We start from the raw sequence: 11,757 nt of genomic DNA on the forward strand, positions 1-11,757 counted from the left end.
ATAATGCAAATAAATAAAAAGCATTGAAGTAGAGGTTGTGTCCAAACTTTTGACTGGTCGTGTAGATGAAACCTGATACTTGACATCGTGACATTTTGTGACATTTCCACACTGCTAAGCTTCTTGCAGGGAACTGTCAAAGCAACACTCGATCCTCCTCCTTGAAGTGATGTCCCTTTGTTCATGTTACAGGATCTGTTGTGGACACAGTGAGATGGATTCATTTTCAGTAAGTGTTGCGCCAATCACATCCAGGAAGGAAGGGAACACGCTGACCTGAACATGTTTTTATTTTGTCACCCTGGTCGTCTGGCTTCATTCATCACAAGCCCTTGAGCTCAACATTCTCAGTCACACTCAGTCCTAATTTTAAGCTTTAAAAAACACACTTGAAATAATTGTTAGTTCCCATTTAATTATGTGGAATAGTTATTTCTGCTGACATTTCTTTAATGCTGGTGTTCTCCTGTTGGTAACATTGACACTTTATACCTACATACTGAAGCTATATTTCCTGCAGTGATGATGAATTTCAGTGGTTTTATTCTCAAACTCTGGAATGACAGATAATTACAGTCTTTCATTATTACATACACAGCACAGAGAGACCAAATATGATGAAGAGAGAGCACAATCTTTGTTTTAACATGAGCTGATGTACTCATTTTCAAATTACTATAATTGAAGTGAGACGAGAGATTTGCCCTTTCTGCATTTAAACCCCATTTAGCTACTTCAGCTGGTTATTACATCTATGCAGCAACTTGGCTTTACCACTGCACCTAGTTTTGTTTTAAAGAAATTCAGGTGGGAAACTGTCAATCTCAAGCACCCTGATGTTATTCTGTTTGCTTTGTTTCTTCCTTTTCTGTTCATTGCCCCACAGTTTGAGAGTTACGTGAATCTGTTGAGAGTTTATACTGTATGTACTGTCAGAAGTGCAGGTACATACGGTACGAAGTACGACCATCTCAGCCACAATCAGTCATTCAGACCTTCATGGTAAAGCAGCCAGATGGAAAGTACTCTGAGTGAAAGTGTGCTCTGTGACCATGAGGTAAAAGATTGTCTGGTCTGAGTCAAACCTGAACTGAACTCAAAGCACTATGCCCTTCTAACACCATCCCCAGAGTGAAGCATGGTGGTGACGGTATCATTATATTGTGTACCTCTCAGCAGCAGGGACAGCAAGACTGGTCAAAACTGACTGACTGAATCAGACTGTCCTCAAATATCTCAGCCAAAGCTTGGACACACATTACATCTGTGGAGAGACCTGAAGATGGAAGTTCACAGATGTTTTCCATTCAATCTGATGGAGGCGGACAGAATCTGCCTGGAAGAAAGAAAATACAAATTTGTCCTCATGGAAGAAAATCCTCTCAGAAAATGTAATCTTCTCATTTGTGCCTTTCTTGACTTCTTCCGTGCACAGAAGCAGCCAGCTCAGTCTGCTCGGGGACAAACCACAGAGCTAACGTGACTAACAGCAGAAACAGGAAGATAAAGCTGACATTTTCAGCCGCGGGTGGCACAAGGATCTTTATGTGCTTTATGTGTAATGCTGTGTCATGAACAGCACTCCTTTGAGACCTTCATTTCAAGACTGCGTACATCATAATTAGTCAACAACGGCATTTCTTTATGTGGCCTGTTCCGTACTTCTAATTTGGAGGACAGAACTCTGTCATCGTCATCTTTAAATCAACGCGGCTCTGTCATATTTCAGCTGCCAAAAGCTTCCAAAAGTACATCATACATTACTACTATGTATAGTGGACTAGAAAATTAAAAACTCTCAGTAAAACCAGATGTGATTCAAGTCTCTCCAAGTTGGTTTCCAAGCAGTGTCATAAATCGCTGCAGAGCTGCTGCCTGTGACACTTCAGTAATCCATCTCAGCATTGACAGTGTCGTCAGTTCATGGCAGAGATTAAAAGACTGCTTTTCCTTTTGTCCTGTAAATGAAGTGAACATGATTATATACAAAAAAGAGAATGGAATGGCATTCTCTGGTGTTTGTAAACAACTTGATTGAATTAATTTCACAATCAATGAAAGGCCAATCAGCAGAGTAATGTAACCTGTGACTCCCTGCTGCTCTCATCAGGCCAAGCCGACTCTTATCTCAACCTCAGCAGCTGTCGTCACAGTTCCCTCAGCATGAAGGCTCAGTTCTGCGTTGTTAAGCGTAAAGCACAGAATGGTGTGACCAATAGGGTGAAAGGAGTATTTATTCAGTTTTCCCACTGCAGGACATTGAAGCCTATGTCAGGTATTGATCTTTTGTGTATGTGTGTTCACTCAGCTGTCACTGCATCACTGACGGACCTGTGGGATTTATCATTCGTGTGAAATAGACAGGAGCTGGACTGTATATAAACTGATCACTTCTTCTTTTTCTGTCATCACTAGCAGCCCCTTATCAAACTGAATGCACAAGCAGAATTTTTGCAGAAACACCGACACAATAAAACCTGATGATCATGACATTAACAAGTAAAACTGCATAAAATTTCAGTGTTTGTATGTTGACAGTCATTAAGGGAATTACTTATTTGTTGCTGTTTTCTTAACCTATCAAACCGAGTGTCCAAGAAATAGGCATGTCAGCACCTACAAAACTGCAAATTGCCTTTTTAAGAATTCATTTTTTTTATAAGAGTTTGACAAGTTATGTTACCTTTGGACAACATCAGGCTAACTGTTTCACTCTTTTTCCTATTAACTACAGGCATGGGTGTTAAGCATCCTCTCATGTTTCAGTTCTCACCAAGCAAGCAAACAAGAATTTTCCCTAAAGTGTCAAGTTATTCCCATGTTGTGACAGTAAATGTCTCTTTTTTAAATGTTCTCTCAGATTGTTTTCGTCTTCAAGCAAACTTTTCTCCCTGTTCAAGCTTAGTTTTTCTAATCAGAATAATACATTTCATTTAAAAGTGCCATTTCTGCTTTTGCTAAATAACGTTTTAGAAAAAAGAAGAATTTACATTTTTCAGGCAGCATTTGTCTGTGACACCCAGGCTGAGTTCAGTATAACATTCTGCTTTTTGTCTCTGTGCTGTTACCTCCATTCATATACTTTGGTAAATAATTAGAAAAAATGGGGCATAGTGAATGACATGTTCATCACTGCAAGACTGCAAATTCTTTTCTTTCCTCTTCTTTATCGTTTATTTTTAGGGACTCAAAAACTACACCCAGAGGGAAACAACATGAATCAATCCGGATCACATGGCTCCCAAAGATTTCAGCTGGATGTACATTCACATGTGTGTGCAGGCAGATGTTGGTGCAGGTGTGGTTCAACAGTCTATGCTGTGCTTGGTAAAGCAATCTATAAAGTAAATGCGCGTTTTTTTCTGAAAGTGAGCAATGTTATTTGTGGAGCACTGATTTGCCTACAAACAGACAACATAACATGCTCAGCAGATACACTCCCTGGGAATGGGTCCTGTGAAATACCCAGATAATCATGTTGTGATCACTTAAATATGAAATAGTATTCACTCAAAATGCTATACAAGACAGGCAATGTCCGTTATGCATGCAGTTAGAGAGTGTTTTAGCGAGAGAACAAATCTGAAAGTGACGCATTTAAATGAGACACCTCCAGCCATCGTTGCAGCTGCCAGCTACTCAGGTCAGGGTCAGACGGGAGGAGGCAGCTGCTGTGTTTATCTCCCATTTTGACGCTGTGAAGCTTCAGGGATGAGCCAGGAAGTCACCATGTGATGCTTGAAAATACATTGCCATATGGTTAGTTTGAGCCACTGAACCTTTTTCTGCAATGCAGTGACGGATGGGAAGATCACACTAATCCGTTACAGATGACACATTATAGTCATTAGTATAGAGAAAATAGAGAATCAATAGAGCAAGATCAATCTATATGTGTAAGAAGAAAAGAAAATATTATTGTGAGAAATCCACATTGAACACATGTTGTGCACAGTTCAGATCCCCAAATACATTATTAATGGTCAAATAATATAGCCTAGCCATGCTACACCCATGTTTCTGACGGCACAAGGGTCTAGGGAAGCTCGACAGGGAGGGAGGCGGGCTAAAAGGTTGTCAAATCCCTCTGCAGCAATTGGATAGGTATACAACCAATCAACGCAACGAATAGGCTGACGTAGTTCCGAGAGCACCGGCGGATTGTGGCTAAGTCCCATTAGCTTCCCAACCAGCGGAGCCGCGGAGCCAACTGCTATATTAAGGGTTTGCCATTTCCCGTCAGCATAAGTCCAAATACATCTTTCTTCTCAATGAAACACTTAAGTGCCGTCCTTTGTTTATCTTTCAAGTTGAATTTTAGCTTCAAATCTTTAAGGGCTGTGGCCAAAGCCGAGTCGAAAGATAACTGTTTATTGTGCGCCGTTTTTTTTAATTTTTTTATTGTGTATTATACATATTTACAGTGAATTTTCTATTTACATACATATTTACAGCAAATACAGACAGTTCATTCCTATAATTTTCAGACTTTTGTTACAATAAAACATTCAAATAAAGAACGAGAGAGAAAAAAACGAGGGAAAAAAACAGACCAAAAAAAAATAAACAAAACTAAAAGAATTCTGACAATTACATAACATTCAAAAAAACCAAAACAAAACAGAGGCATCTCTAACAAAACAGTTCTTCATAAATATTGCGCTGGCTGTTTCTGTCAGAATCGTCACCTCTGCCGTCACTTCGTTACGCCCGCCTTCTGACTCTACACTTCATGGTGATTGGTCTGGCCAGTTTTAGGAGAATCCAGCCTCGAGCCTTATGGAGGGTAACTAGACCCACCCTGGCAGAGAATTAAATTCGCTGCCGTGGGTTGTCTAGCCCGGCTAGGCTCCAAATAATATATAAATATAGTCAAATTCCTATCAAATCCTAATGTGTACTCTATAAATTTCCTTAGCCAAATCATCTCTTTTTGCTGCACACTGTTAGTAATTGTCAGAACTGAATACTCTTGGGTTAATTGTCTATCTTTGAGTGCTAAAATTGTTTTTTTTTTTTTTTATTCTAAGCTCTCTGTGGAAAAAGCAGTCACATGATGAATTCATCAGCTTCAACAGGCACCTCATTACATCTCCGACAAACAAAGAGGTTTGCCATTAGCTAAATAGCTCTGAGGAGTGCTCTGGATGACATCACAGCATCATCATCATTAAAACATGTGACCACGTGTATTTTCAGCATCTGGCAAATTACACTGAATGAGTGACTAGAATGAGTCATATGATAACAAGGAAAACACAGCTGAAGAGCCACAGGATGGAATATTCAGTGAGTGGTCATTAGCCGTGACAAAACTGTACGGCGTAGCTTTGTTTTAGATAGTCAGTTATTAAGCGTGAACACAATGTGTGAAGAGTCAGAGAATTCTCCGAACACCGGAAAGGTCCTCAGATGATAATTCTCTACATGCGCTACAAGTTCTAAACAACATATTAAGACCTAAGAGTTCATGAACCTCTGACATTTAACAACTTTTGCAAATGCAACAATTGCTGTGTAATTTGTCATTCTTTTGTCTTTGCCAGAAGGATAGAAATTACACGGGCTTGACAGAAAGTCTAACCTACTAAAAACTTGACTCCATCAGGCACTGACTCACAGCATGGGGGAATATTTCTCTACTCTCATGACGCAGGAACTTTCCAGAAGCACAGCAGGTGACACAGTATTTACTTTCATGGCTCTCGTGCATTTGGCTTTGTGTATTTTGACAACACAAGAAATGAGTCAGAGTAGGAGTAGTGGAGGATTTATTCAGATCTTTTACTTAAGTAAAAATACCAATACAAAAAGATTTTTAAAAAGTCCTGCATGAAAAATCCTACTTAAGTAAAGGTACATTCTGTAAGTATTAGCAGGAATGAGTAAGTGTTTAAGTTAAAGTACTGGTTTGGTCCCTCTGACTGATATGTCACAGATATATGACAACATTGGATTATTCATGCCAAAGCATCAGTGTGTCACCTCATGTTACTGTTGTAGCTGGTTTGAATTACTTTATATTCTGTTATATTTACAGAAAGAATACATACATTTGAGGTGAGAGAAAAGTACGAAAGAGAACGATCTGATACATGAGACTGTGTTCAGAATTTTCAAGTTGTCTTTGATTTTTGATAAGATTTTGGAAACATTTATTGAAATGAAACCATGTGTGTAGTTTGAATGTGCCTTAGTGCAATACATCCACCAGATGGCGTGTTGACTCTGTCACACTCTCACGGCCATAAGCGATAGTCTGAGGATAAACTGATTGAGCTTTTCTTGACACACATTCATCTTTTGGCCCTGCATGTTTATGCATTCACTACTGTATTTTAAAGATCTCTTATTTAAATTTTACACTGATGAAAAAAAGGTTTATTTACTTGCTTGATAAAAAAAATGAACTCATTGGCTAAAATCAGGCATATAATGGCAATATCATATTTTCTCTCACTAAAGCGGGCTCAGTTCACCCTCCAGTGGTTAGAGCCTGCAACTAGTCACGCAGAAGCTCAGACTGGGTGCGGATTTGCTCATTAAACTCTGGAAAGTTTGATTCATCAAAAGGAGATATAGGCGCTGACAAAAAAAATGTGCTGATCAAAATAAGTAAAACCCAAAAAAGTTATCTAACTATTGAGAACTACTTTGAACATGTAGTAATATTTGAAAGAAACTGTCCAACATTCAGACACGTCACTGATTAAGCTTCCAGTACACTAAGAAATTCAAAACATGGAATACATTGTTGGGTATAATGACAGACTATTTAAATAAAAAACTTCCTCACAGCTCTGATGGACCTCAGGATGAAACTAGAAAACTTTAATGCAAATAATACCACCTTATAAACCTGGAATCTGCATGGAACAGTAAAAAACAAAGAAAAACTAAAAACACCACCAACAAAAAACAAACTACAAAGTCTTGAATTGCATCCAGTGTAACCTGAAACCTGAAGAGCATTACTGTAGAGTCAGGCATTCATCTTACATGTCATTCGTCACATCATTCATGTAAAAATGCATCAGGCAAAACATGGAAACTTTTCGACTAGAAAACATTTCAGTCATTCCAGTGACAGATGAACTACAGGAAAAACCAGAATAGAACATTGCTTGTAGACCTTTCAAAAGCTTTTTAACTGCACCATGAAGACATTCAATAATAGATGTTTTGTGTTCTGTTGTTCATGTTTTTAGAAAAGTATCTTATGTACTGTTTACTTATTAAACAGTAATTCTAAAATGTATTCACATCTGCAAAGTGAAGGAATTTAAACCAGATCTACATACTGCGATACAAATGCATCAAAATTTTCCACTAAATAATGAAAGAGTTAAATGCTTTAGATAAAAGTTTGTCATACAACAGGAGTTTGAACCCAAGCAGCAGACACAGATAGATGGGTGAAATAAAATGATTTTAATGAAAAAAACGAGAATATTCATGAACAGAAACACTAAATAAAGGGAAACGGAGGGAGACAACGGGAAGGAGGGAAAAAACTAAACTAAACCAAACAGAAAGCGGACCCGAGGGCCGAAATAAAACTGAACATTATTTAAACAAAGGGAAGGTGGCTTACAGAAGGTCCAGTCCAGTGTCAGAGGTGTGGATGTGGGGGGAGAGCCGACAGAGCCGATGGCGGGGAAGAGCCGGTGACGGGGAAACAGGCAGAGCAGTCCGAGGGAGAGGCACGTTGTCTTCTGGACAACGTGCGGGAGATGGTGAACGGAGTGAAGGATTCCAAACTGAGTGTGTCGTGGTATGGACAGCGGAACAAGGGTGAGCAGTGTAGCAGGGAGGTCCATTCAATGATGCGGCATTGGTGTGGTGGAAAGAGCCAGGCTTTAAGCAGCGCTGATTGTTCATCAGAATCGACTGTGCTGAGTGCACAGCCGCTCATCGTTGCGCTGATGAGCCAGCTCGTTTTGTCACCAATGGAGCGTGACAGTACCCCCCTCTCAAGGTGCGCCTCCTGGCGCACCCAAGACCGATCGGCGTACCAGCGGGAAACCATGGAACAGGCAGGGAGTGGCAGGAGGGGCCGCTCCAGGGGCGGCCAGAGGGACGGGCGGGCTGGGACTGGGCGGGGGGGGGGACGACATCAGGGAATAGTCTGGGGGCTGAACAGGCTGGAGTCGGACAGGTCGACGAGACCGTTTCGAAGGACGGCCCGGATGCAGGACAGGTTGGGGCTGCACCGAGAGCAGGGAGCCAGGCCGACGGAGATCCTCCGGGGGCCGGGCTGGGAACCGGCGACGGTGGGACCCCTCCGGAGGCAGGACTGGAGTCGGAGGCCCCTCCGGGGGCAGGACTGGAGTCGGAGGCCCTTCCGGGGGCAGGACTGGAGAGTCAGGAGGGACAGGAAGGACTGACTGGACTGGAGGGACTGACTGAACTGGAGGGTCAGGAAGGACAGACTGGACTGGAGGGACTGACTGAACTAGAGGGTCAGGAGGGACAGGAAGGACAGACTGGACTGGAGGGACTGACTGAACTAGAGGGTCAGGAGGGACAGGAAGGACAGACTGGACTGGAGGGACTGACTGAACTAGAGGGTCAGGAAGGACTGACTGGACTGGAGGGACTGACTGAATTAGAGGGTCAGGAGGGACAGGAAGGACAGACTGGACTGGAGGGACTGACTGAACTAGAGGGTCAGGAGGGACTGACTGGACAGGAGGGACAGACTGGACAGGAGGGACTGACTGAACCAGAGGGACAGGAGGGACTGAAGGGGCAGGAAGGACTGGCTGAACTGCAGGGACTGACTGAACTGCAGGGACTGGAGGGACTGACTGAACTGCAGGGACTGAAGGAGCAGGAAGGACTGACTGAACTGCAGGGACTGGAGGGACTGGCTGAACTGCTGGGACAGACCAAGCTGGAAGGACTAATAAGGACTGAAGGGACAGGACAAGGGAGACCACTCCTGCAGGGGAACCACAGGGTGTTAAAGTGGCCACTGCAGGAGGACCACTCGATGTTAATGTGGCACAGAAGAGTCTCAGCGGGTGTTGGGGAGAAGAGCTACGCCTCCTCAAGGCTGCCGGGGAGGAATTATGCTCCCACACGGCTGCCGAGGAGATATTACGCCCCTTTAAGGGTTCAGGGGAGGCGGTCTGCCTCTTCAAGGCTAATGGGGAGGAGCTACGCAACCTCAAGACGGAGGAGGCAGCACGCCTCGGCAAGGGCTCGGAGGAGGCGGCACGCCTCGGCAAGGGCTCGGAGGAGGCGGCCAGCGGAACAAGGGTGAGCAGTGTAGCAGGGAGGTCCATTCAATGATGCGGCATTGGTGTGGTGGAAAGAGCCAGGCTTTAAGCAGCGCTGATTGTTCATCAGAATCGGCTGTGCTGAGTGCACAGCCGCTCATCGTTGCGCTGATGAGCCAGCTCGTTTTGTCACCAATGGAGCGTGACAAAGTTAACTCATATCTAACTCATATAACATCATATCTCACCAATAGAAAACAGTTTGTCACCCTCGGTCCTCACAAATCCTCCACCTCACCGGTCACATGTGGTGTTCCCCAGGGTTCAGTTCTTGGTCCGTTACTCTTCCTCATTTATATTCTTCCCATTGGTCACATCATCCGCAAACATGGCCTCAATTTTCACTGTTACGCTGACGATATCCAGTTGTATCTCAGCTCCAAATCCCCCACTGACTTCCCCCATCAAAAACTCTCTGTTTGTCTGATTTCAAATCCTGGCTCCATCACAACTTTCTCAAACTTAACACTGATAAAACAGAAATCATTCTTATTGGATCCAAGTCACCCCTTAATAAATTTTCCCACTTCTCCTTCTCCATTGACACTGTCCCTCTTACACCCACTTCAACTGTTAAAAACCTTGGCATACTTTTTGACTCCACCCTCAGTTTTCAACCTCACATAAAGCAGCTGTCTACGACTGCCTTTTTTCACCTCCGCAATATTGCACGCCTCTGCCCTTTCCTCACTGATACTGACCCACAAACTCTGGTTCACTCCTTCATCATGTCCCGTATAGATTACTGTAATTCCTTGCTCCTCGGTCTCCCAGCATCATCCCTACACAAACTTCAGTACATCCAGAACTCAGCAGCTCGTGTCCTCACTTACACTAACCGCTCCTCTCACATCACTCCCATCCTTCGTCAACTTCACTGGCTCCCCGTTCAGTCCCGCATCATATTCAAAACTCTCCTCCTCACTTTCAAAGCTCTCCATAATCTGGCCCCTCCGTACCTCAATGAACTTCTGACCCCCTACTCACCCTCTCGCTCTCTCCGGTCCTCCAGCTCCAACTTCCTCTCCATGCCTCAAACCAAACTTTCCACCGTGGGGGGGCGGTCTTTCAGTGCTGTTGCCCTGAAGCTTTGGAACTCACTCCCCCAATCCCTCCATGATTGTCACTCCTTCTCTACTTTCAAATCTCTTCTCAAAACTCATCTTTTCAATAATCATTTTGCCTCCTCCTCCTTGTAGTTTTGTTTTGTTGTTGTTCTCTTTGTTCATGTAAAGCGACCTTGGGTTTGTGAAAGGCGCCATATAAATTGAACATATTATTATTATTATTATTAACTACAACCTAAAAACATATTTTTTTGGTCTTTTTGTTTGTTTTTTGTTGCTTAATAGTCTGTTCACTTATCAAGAGACTATAGAGAAACTAGAAAAGCACTCGGAGAGCGCATACCGCGGCCATGCCGTTTGTCTCTCTGTCCGTCTGTGTGTGTGTGTGTGTGTGTGTCTGTCTGTCTGTCTGTCTGTTTGTCTGTTAACAGCATAACTGAAAAAGTCATGGACGGATTTTCACCAAATTTTTACAGAATGTCTGAAAGAGCAAGCTCTCTGTCCAATTGAGAGATGGCCTGGCGGCCATCTCTCAATTGTCCTTTGACCTTCAAAAAATTCCTGGATCCAGACGGTGATTCGGATCACTTCCAAAATCTGATCGATTCTTACTCTTGCTCAGACGGACAGTCAGACAAACAAACTCCGGTGATTACATAACCTCCTGGTGGAGGTAACAAACTCCGGTGATTACATAACCTCCTGACGGAGGTAATGAATGAAATGCTTATCTAGAATGCAAAAGCAAACTTATCTGCAAAGCATGAAAAAAAAATGAAAAAATTGTGTATACATGTGTGTTTCTCTCTCTCCTCTGTGTTTCATTTCAGGTGCTAAAGGAAGCTACACAACCGACTTGAGCCTTTCATCATCCAGGGCTTCTGATAAAAGACTTTCATCAGCAGAATTTCACTCTTTTCTCCTCAGCCTCACCCTTCTGTGTCCTCCGGTTGCCCTTTGCTCTTTGCGCTCACGTAGCTGGTTTATTCTGTTTAGATGGCCCGAGGTTACTGGTTGCTGCCTCCTTTGTGTTATACAGTGAAGCCTCTTTTTATTAGATCAGCAGATGAGGTGTTTTGTTTGTGCTTTTTGCTTTAGTGGTAGAAGTGAGCCAGGTACCGTTTTGTTATGTTCTTTTTGTTTATTTGGCACAATAATCTCGTTTTCTTTTCTCCCCTACATTTTGTGAACCTTTTCTATTGTTGTACATTTGATTTAAAGATAAAAGAATTTGTTATTTTTCCTCATCCATTGTGTTTCTTCCACACTTTTAAATGTTCTGTTTCCCCTATTTACATCAAAATAGGATTTAACAGAGTTCAGATGTAATAGTTCATTTGCAAATGAGTAGCATTAATAATTTTGTAGTAGCTTTAATTACACGGTGCATCACTGAGCCGTGGGCC

The sequence above is a fragment of the Acanthochromis polyacanthus genome, chromosome 2, assembly GCF_021347895.1.
Source record: "Acanthochromis polyacanthus isolate Apoly-LR-REF ecotype Palm Island chromosome 2, KAUST_Apoly_ChrSc, whole genome shotgun sequence".
NCBI lineage: Eukaryota > Metazoa > Chordata > Actinopteri > Pomacentridae > Acanthochromis > Acanthochromis polyacanthus.